Source organism: Pieris napi, chromosome 11 (genome assembly GCF_905475465.1).
Source record: "Pieris napi chromosome 11, ilPieNapi1.2, whole genome shotgun sequence".
NCBI lineage: Eukaryota > Metazoa > Arthropoda > Insecta > Lepidoptera > Pieridae > Pieris > Pieris napi.
The window spans coordinates 12,954,497-12,962,939 of record NC_062244.1 but is presented as its reverse complement, the minus strand read 5'-3'; positions in this window follow the sequence as shown (position 1 = coordinate 12,962,939).

Here is an 8,443-nt window from a genome sequence, read left to right as displayed (position 1 = left end):
CTCACTTGCGCTCGCGCACCTCTGAACCTGCGTAATGAAAGTGCGGGGGAAAGAGACGAACTCATTTCTTTCTTTCACTCGGCGCCGATGGCTTTCTTTGACGTGTGACACGAGGTTTTTATTTCGCACAAATTAAATTGGGCATTTATTTCTGACGCCTTCTTGTAAGTTCAAAACCTGAATACTTCTTTCTCTTCAATAAAGTTCCTACTGACTGATCTCATTACATTATAAAGTATGCACTAAAACATAAATTATGATTGACTTCCTCATAAGCACGTGCCGCTGATCGCACGAGGAAATGCACGAGTGCATCCGAGCGAATCCACCGTTCAGAGTATTTCCTCTAATGTATGCGTTTGATTCACCTTCCCGGAAATTAGAATATATTCAAAACCTAAGATATTTGTCAACAAAGGTACGGCCTTGCCTGCCACAATTTATCTATGACTTTGTACATCCTACAAAATGTTTCCCTAATTACTAAGTATGTCCCGATGTTCCGTCCTACACGATTTGATATTTTGTTGCGATAATAGACAAAGAGGGAATTCTAAGGTTTAGGTTTATAGTGCAGAAATGGGAAAAAAGTTAAAATTAAGTTGCAAGTGTCAAAATTTTAAACCATAAATATAGTTAGTTTTGAACCTCGCTCGACTTAATTAAATACTTGGAAATGTAGGTACTCGTATTTACTACGGTGTGGGTAGTATTTTGCCTCTGTTTTACCTTGATAGGATAAAACAGGATGATATTTTGCATTCAAAAACTAGACAAATACAATCACCATATCTTTATAAAATTTATAAAAAATTGCTAATATTATAAAGAGGTTTGTAAGATTGTAAAGGAAATCTCATTAATCTCAATAATAGAAAGAGACGTTATTTGCGAGTGACATAGACAATTTTACCAAAAATATTTAAAGACATCGTCGTCATTGAATGGCAAAATAAGTAAAATGGTCGAATGATAATTGTTTCTAACGATCGCTGCCATAACGGTGAGAGATATATTGAGTTTTAGAGAAAAGTTGTGGAACTCGATAATGCCTACAAAAATGTCAGAGTGGTAGGTCATTAGATATATACCTACGTAAAAAGTATCTGAATAAAAAGTTGTTTATCGGAAATGAAATTGCAGTGGTATTTCTTTTATTAATTCGTCCAATAAGGTAACCTTCGCCATGTTTTACTGACACGAAACATGAGCAGATTATATAACTCGTGGTAAACAGAGCATGTAATGAGAGACAACATTAGTATGAGCACGGGTCGTTAATTTAATTTACCTACATTATTTTATCATTTTGTGATCTTGTAGATTAATTTTCGAAGTACGTCTTTCATTATCCTCACACCGAAGCCCCCTTATTCATAATTACTAAATGAGTTATTTACGTTGCTATGCAGACAGATCACTGTTAGTTAACACTTATTCTGTTTTAAGAAAGTTTATACGTACGAAAACTATGGTTTATACCACAGCAATAATTTGAATCTCTTTTTGGAAGGCACAACCAAGCTTTGACTGCCTGCGCGTATTTCATTTTTTTTTGTACGAGTGAAGACACAGACTCAGTAAATTGATGTTTAAGATGCTGCTGCTGCTTTTCACAGTTCATTAAAACCGAGATGCGCTTATCTTTCGCCGTTACGGGACTTTTATCTTTACTAATAACTTTACTTATTACGTCTTACGTTTACTGATGTTTATTTTATAAATATTATACACTGAATGACATGAATGGTGTCATCTTGAAACAAAAAGACAACGAAAAATAGCTTGGTTTATATATTTAATGATAGTATCCGGTCGTGGACCACGTTAAGTCAAAACTATCTCCTTTGCCTCGGTGCACTTCGTAGAGTTTTAAGATGCTTTCCAAAAACAGTTCGAATGACAATATGTATATAATTTCTAAGTAAAATAACATTTCATCATATCTGACATCATATGGGGTAGGGATTCAAAACTTAAACAATTTAATTCTATTCAAAATCATTAATATATTAGTCTAGTCGACAAGTTGAAAATGGAACAAAATAGAGATAGTACTCCTAAAATTATGTGCGATAGCTCATTGGATCCGAAATGACGTCTAGAAAAATGTGCTAAAAGCGTGTATTAGCACATAAAAAATTGCAAAAGTTATAGACCATTAAAGATGAAAAAATAATGGCATTTAGTTTTTTGCCAATATTTAATAAACTATTAATATTTAAGAAATTTCAAATAAAGATTCTGAAAGAAGAGGAAATTTCTAATAAAAAACTCCTGACTCCCACGACTCTATCTCCATTATTTATAATGTTATTTTAACGCTGAAAATAGGTCTGCGGGTGACATTTTTAGGATTCGCGCGTGGCGTCAAAAGCGACTACGGCACATTAATTAATTTATTTAAGGTATTGAATATTTTTTTTTAAATTTGAAAAAATTATGGTGTGTTCTGAACACTATAATTAATTTATTCCCGTTGAAAATTTTACTTAAAGTTAATTTTTCAACAAGTTAAATAATTGTTAACAAACGAAATTTTCTCGAACGACCGTCTTAATTGTAAGTGAAAAAAAATGTTTAAATAATGGTCGTAAAAATATTTCGCTTCGTAGAGCCTTTCTTACATACATACTTAACAAGATCGTGCCATAAAAGTTAAAAAAATATTTATACTTTGTTTATAACAATTTTTTTACTTAAACAAAAACTTAAAAATCCATGTAATGATGTTAAAAAAAAATTTTTTTTTCTCAATCATCATATAATCGTTTTTTTATTAATACAAGATATTTATTGATTTGCAAAAAAAAAAATTCCCGCCATTTGTTGATAAATTTTTTTTAAACAAATTGATTAAATCAATATTTAAAAAAAAAAATTTAACACAACTTTATTACATTAAAAATTTTATGATTTTTAAAAAAAAAAATTTTCCTTAATAACAATTTTTAATTGTTTATAATCGTTTTTTTTAATTTTCTATTGTTTAAATAATTAGTTAAGAAATTTTTTTTTCCTAAAAATCATAATTGACAGTCTTCTATAAAGTAACAGAAAAAAAATTTTTTTTATCAACAATTCTATTGTTTATTAACTTACCAATTTGTTATAAACAAATATTCAACTTTTGTTTATTTTTTTTCTAAAACTTCTAAAATTAACAAAAACAACCATATATAACAAAGTATAGAAAAAAAATTTTTTAATTTTAAATAAAAGTAATATTCATGATAATCAAAAAATTTACAAAAAAATTTTTTCTATACTTTGTTATATATGGTTGTTTTTGTTAATTTTAGAAGTTTTAGAAAAAAAATAAACAAAAGTTGAATATTTGTTTATAACAAATTGGTAAGTTAATAAACAATAGAATTGTTGATAAAAAAAATTTTTTTTTCTGTGACTTTATAATAATAATAATAATATAATAATAAAGCCATTTATTCCAAAACTTGCTTATGTTTTACAATGTTGTTAGTACTTAATTGCTTAAATTTAAAATGGTTACTTATAATTACCGTTAGTATTATTATTTATGTACAAGGTTTGGATCCCTGTTGGGTAAAGGCCTCCTCCATCCTTTTCCATGACTCCCTGTCTCTGCCTATTTGTATCCAGTCGTTTCCTGCGACGTGTGTTATATCATCAGCCCACCGTCTTAATTGTCGACCAACATTTCTCTTCCCCATGGGTCCTTTCCATCGTGTGGTTTCAATGGTCCATCTTCTGTCTCGGTATCGTGAGATGTGTCCAGCCCATCTCCATTTGAGTAAGAGTGCGTGCCTGAGAGCATCAGTTAATTTGGTTTTTTGACGAATTTCTTCGCTCCTAATTTTGTGTATTCTCCTAATTTTCAGCATACTCCTTTCCATTGCTGTTTGGTTACTTTTAATTTTTTGTTTTATTTTATTTGTAAAGGTCCAAGTTTGGCAGCCATACAGCAAGCAAGGTAACAGGCATGTATCAAATATTGTCCTTTTCATGTGTGAGCTGTAATTGCCTTTTAAGATTTCTTTTAATGCCCAGAATTTCTTCCAAGTTGTGTTGATTCTCCTTGTCACTTCTTCTTCATTATTTGAAGTTTTGAAGGAAATTTGTTTGCCCAAGTATATGTATTGCCTGACGTATTCTATATTATTACCTTTTATCACGATCTGGCGCTCCCGATTGTTCGTTAGTATCTTCGTTTTATTTACATTCATTTCAAGGCCGATTTTGGAACTTTCGCAGTCCAGTGATCTCATCATTTCGTCTAAGTCTTTTGCAGTCTCAGCAATAACAGCAATATCATCTGCGAACCTCAGATTGTTTAAGTATTGTCCGTTTATGTACACTCCGCTGTTCTTCCAGTCTAGTTTTTGGAAGATAGTTTCAAGGACTGCTATAAACAGCTTCGGGGAAAGAGGATCACCTTGTCTAACTCCGCGTTCTATGTTTATTTCGTCACCTCTAGTTTCTAATTTAACTCTGCTCGTGCTTTTTGTATAGATATATTTCAAAACATTGATGTATTTCTGGTTGATATTTGAATATTGTAAAGCGTTCCAGATTGCACAGTGACTAATGCTATCTTTTGATAGCATTAGTCACTGTGCTTTGCTATAGTCAATGAACGCCACATACAGAGGTCTATTGTATTCTCTGTATTTTTCTATGACTTGTTCTAATGTCTGTATGTGGTCCATTGTGCTGAAGCTTGATCTGAATCCTGCCTGTTCTTTTGGTTGCTGCTTATCAATATCGTCAGATATTCTCTTTAAGATTATGGATGAAAATAGTTTATAAATACTTGCCAGCAGACTTATGGGCCTGTAATTCCCTATATCTAAGGGATTTCCTTTCTTGAAGAGAAGGATTATATCCGATGTACACCACTGTTTTGGTACCTTTTCTTCATCTAGTATCTTATTGAACAATCGCGTAAAATGATATGTTAAAATGGGTGCTCCTATTTTAAGTGCCTCATTGCATATTCCGTCTGGTCCGGGACTCTTCTCGGCTTTCAGCTTTTTCATATGATCATAAACTTCGGAGTATTCAATTTGTCTGATGTGATCTGTCGTGTTCGTATGGGTTGTTTGCGATATGATTTCGGGGTTATTTTGTTTACTATATAAGTTTTTGTAGAAGTTAGTAGCGTGATTTATTACATCTTTTCTGGATTTTGTTTTTAGTGAGTTATTTTCAAGTTTTTGAATCCAGGACTTGTGTGTAGTTAGTTCTTTGTATGCTTTTTTGGCACTTCTAAAATGTTTAATGTTCCTTGTAATAATCTCGTATCTGTGGTTGTTGTAGTCCTTACGGATTGATCTATTAGTCTCTTTGTATATTCTGCTTAGTTCTGTTTTCATATCTTTAGTTTTGTTCTTTGTGTGTAGTAGTTCCGTGCGCCTTTTTAAAAGTTCCATTGTGTCTTTTGAGAAGATATTGTGTTGGTGGGGATACATATTGGTTTTGTATTTTAAGCTCTCTGTTATGCCTTTTTCCAGGATATTGTAGTATGTTTGGATATCAATGCTGTCTGTTTTTATATTTTCTGTATGTTTTTGTAGATTTCCGATGTAGCACTTTATTTCTGTTTCTGTCTTGGGGATATTAGCTGGTGTTGTATAGGTTTTTCTGCTCTTTACTGGACTACTCAAAAGTAATGTTGCTCTCACTAATCTATGATCGGAAGAGAATTCAACTTTGTTAAGTACCTCAATATTAGTTATAAGTTTGTTGTGGGTTATCATAATAAAATCTATTTCATTTTTAGTTTTGTGGTCGGGTGATAACCATGTCCATCTAGAGCTTGCTTTCTTTTTGAAAAATGAGTTCATTATGGATAGTTTGTATTGATGAGCATAAATTAAGAGCCGTTCCCCTCTATCATTCCGCACTCCGTAACCAAATTTACCCATTACTGGATAGTAGTTTGTTTTTGGACATCCTATTTTCGCGTTGAAATCTCCCATGACAATGACCTTCCCTTCTGTCTTTGTGTGAGCAAATTCAATGTCTTTGTAAAAATTTTCAATTTCTTCTTCTGTTGATCTCTCTGTCGGCGCATATGCTTGGATTATTGAAAAAGAGAAGCAATCAAACTTCATTTGTAGAAGTGCTACTCTTTCAGAGATTCCTATAAAGTTGATGATGTGACTTTATAGAAGACTGTCAATTATGATTTTTAGGAAAAAAAAATTTCTTAACTAATTATTTAAACAATAGAAAATTAAAAAAAACGATTATAAACAATTAAAAATTGTTATTAAGGAAAATTTTTTTTTTTAAAATCATAAAAATTTTAATGTAATAAAGTTGTGTTAAATTTTTTTTTAAAAATATTGATTTAATCAATTTGTTTAAAAAAAAATTATCAACAAATGGCGGGAATTTTTTTTTTGCAAATCAATAAATATCTTGTATTAATAAAAAAACGATTATATGATGATTGAGAAAAAAAAATTTTTTTTTAACATCATTACATGGATTTTTAAGTTTTTGTTTAAGTAAAAAAATTGTTATAAACAAAGTATAAATATTTTTTTAACTTTTATGGCACGATCTTGTTAAGTATGTATGTAAGAAAGGCTCTACGAAGCGAAATATTTTTACGACCATTATTTAAACATTTTTTTTCACTTACAATTAAGACGGTCGTTCGAGAAAATTTCGTTAGTTAACAATTATTTAACTTGTTGAAAAATTAACTTTAAGTAAAATTTTCAACGGGAATAAATTAATTATAGTGTTCAGAACACACCATAATTTTTTCAAATTTAAAAAAAAATATTCAATACCTTAAATAAATTAATTAATGTGCCGTAGTCGCTTTTGACGCCACGCGCGAATCCTAAAAATGTCACCCGCAGACCTATTTTTAGCGTTAAATTAACATTATAAATAATGGAGATAGAGTTCCGGGAGTCAGGAGTTTTTTGTTGGAAATTTCCTCCTCTTTCAGAATCTTTATTTGAAATTTCTTAAATATTAATAGTTTATTAAATATTGGCAAAAAACTAAATGCCATTATTTTTTCATCTTTAATGGTCTATAACTTTTGCAATTTTTTATGTGCTAATACACGCTTTTAGCACATTTTTCTAGACGTCATTCCGGATCCAATGAGCTATCGCATATAATTTTAGGAGTAGTATCTCTATTTTGTTCGATTTTCAACTTGTCGACTAGACTATATAGGTATAGACCAGTGCCGATAATTTTTGAAACCTAAAAAAATTACAGTAGGATGAAACCCATTAGAAAAGCAGGGGAATATGATCAAAATGAAAGGAAAAATAAATTACGGTCGATCTGAGGTCGGGAAGGGGTAGGGGGGGAGTTTTAAGGGTAAAAAACGGTTTATCTCGATTTCCAGCAAAACTAAAAGTCCTATCGAAGAAAGTTAAATGGCAAAGTTGTAGGTAATAAAAAGATCTAAAACTTTTGTATTCACACATTTTTCACATAACCTCAAGATTTATGTGAAAAATTCAAAAAACTAAGTTTTTGGTTTTTAATTTTTATCTTTTACAAAAATATATTTTTTTTAACGAAATTTGGTGAAAACTTACCTTTCTATGTCCCAAATACGCTGCAATTTATTTGATTAAAAATATTTATTTGTTCACCTTATTTTGAATTAATATCGAAAAAACACCCTAATTTTCAATCGAAAATTCTGACGTCAAAATTTCAGCTTTTTTCAAAAAGTTGGTGTGCTTTCAGTTCGTTGAAATCTCTACTTTCCTATGGTAAAAAAATATTTATATATTACCATAGTAAATCTTCTCAGAAAACGCAAAAAATCGTATGCAGTAACGCCCAGACCCGTCATCCGCTTCCCTACTTCTCTATGAATCTTCTTTAAACTAGAATCAGATGCCTATTTATTACTATTTTAAGATAACTTATATATACCTGAGTGACCTAAAAAAAAAATTTAGCCTTTAGATGGGCTAATATTTTCGTATTTCATAGAGAAGTAAGGAAGGGGATGACAGGTCTGGGCGTTACTGCATACGATTTTTTGCGTTTCACTTTTTATTTATTTTAAAGGCTATGCACTGGTCTAATAACGCAATCTACACTTATGAACGTCAAAAACAGACAACTTCAGGTTCTACAATATAAATAAATTAAAATCCTCTTTCTTAATACTACTCTTACTCCCATTAACACACTTTACATTGACATTAAATAAATAAACATTAAGCAGATGCACAAATTCACAACAAGCATCTTATCTAAAAAAAAATAACCTAATACACTAGCATTAATTTTAACTTCAATGCAGTAAACGCCTTCGGAGGTTTTTGGTAGATGGACTTTGAAGTAAAGTGGCAGGTAGAAGGAGACCTGGCCGCAGACGCACGTCCTGGTTGAAAAACTTGAGACAATGGTTTGGTCAAAGCACCAAGTCATTGTTTAGAAGCGCGGCATCCAAAATTAAAATAGC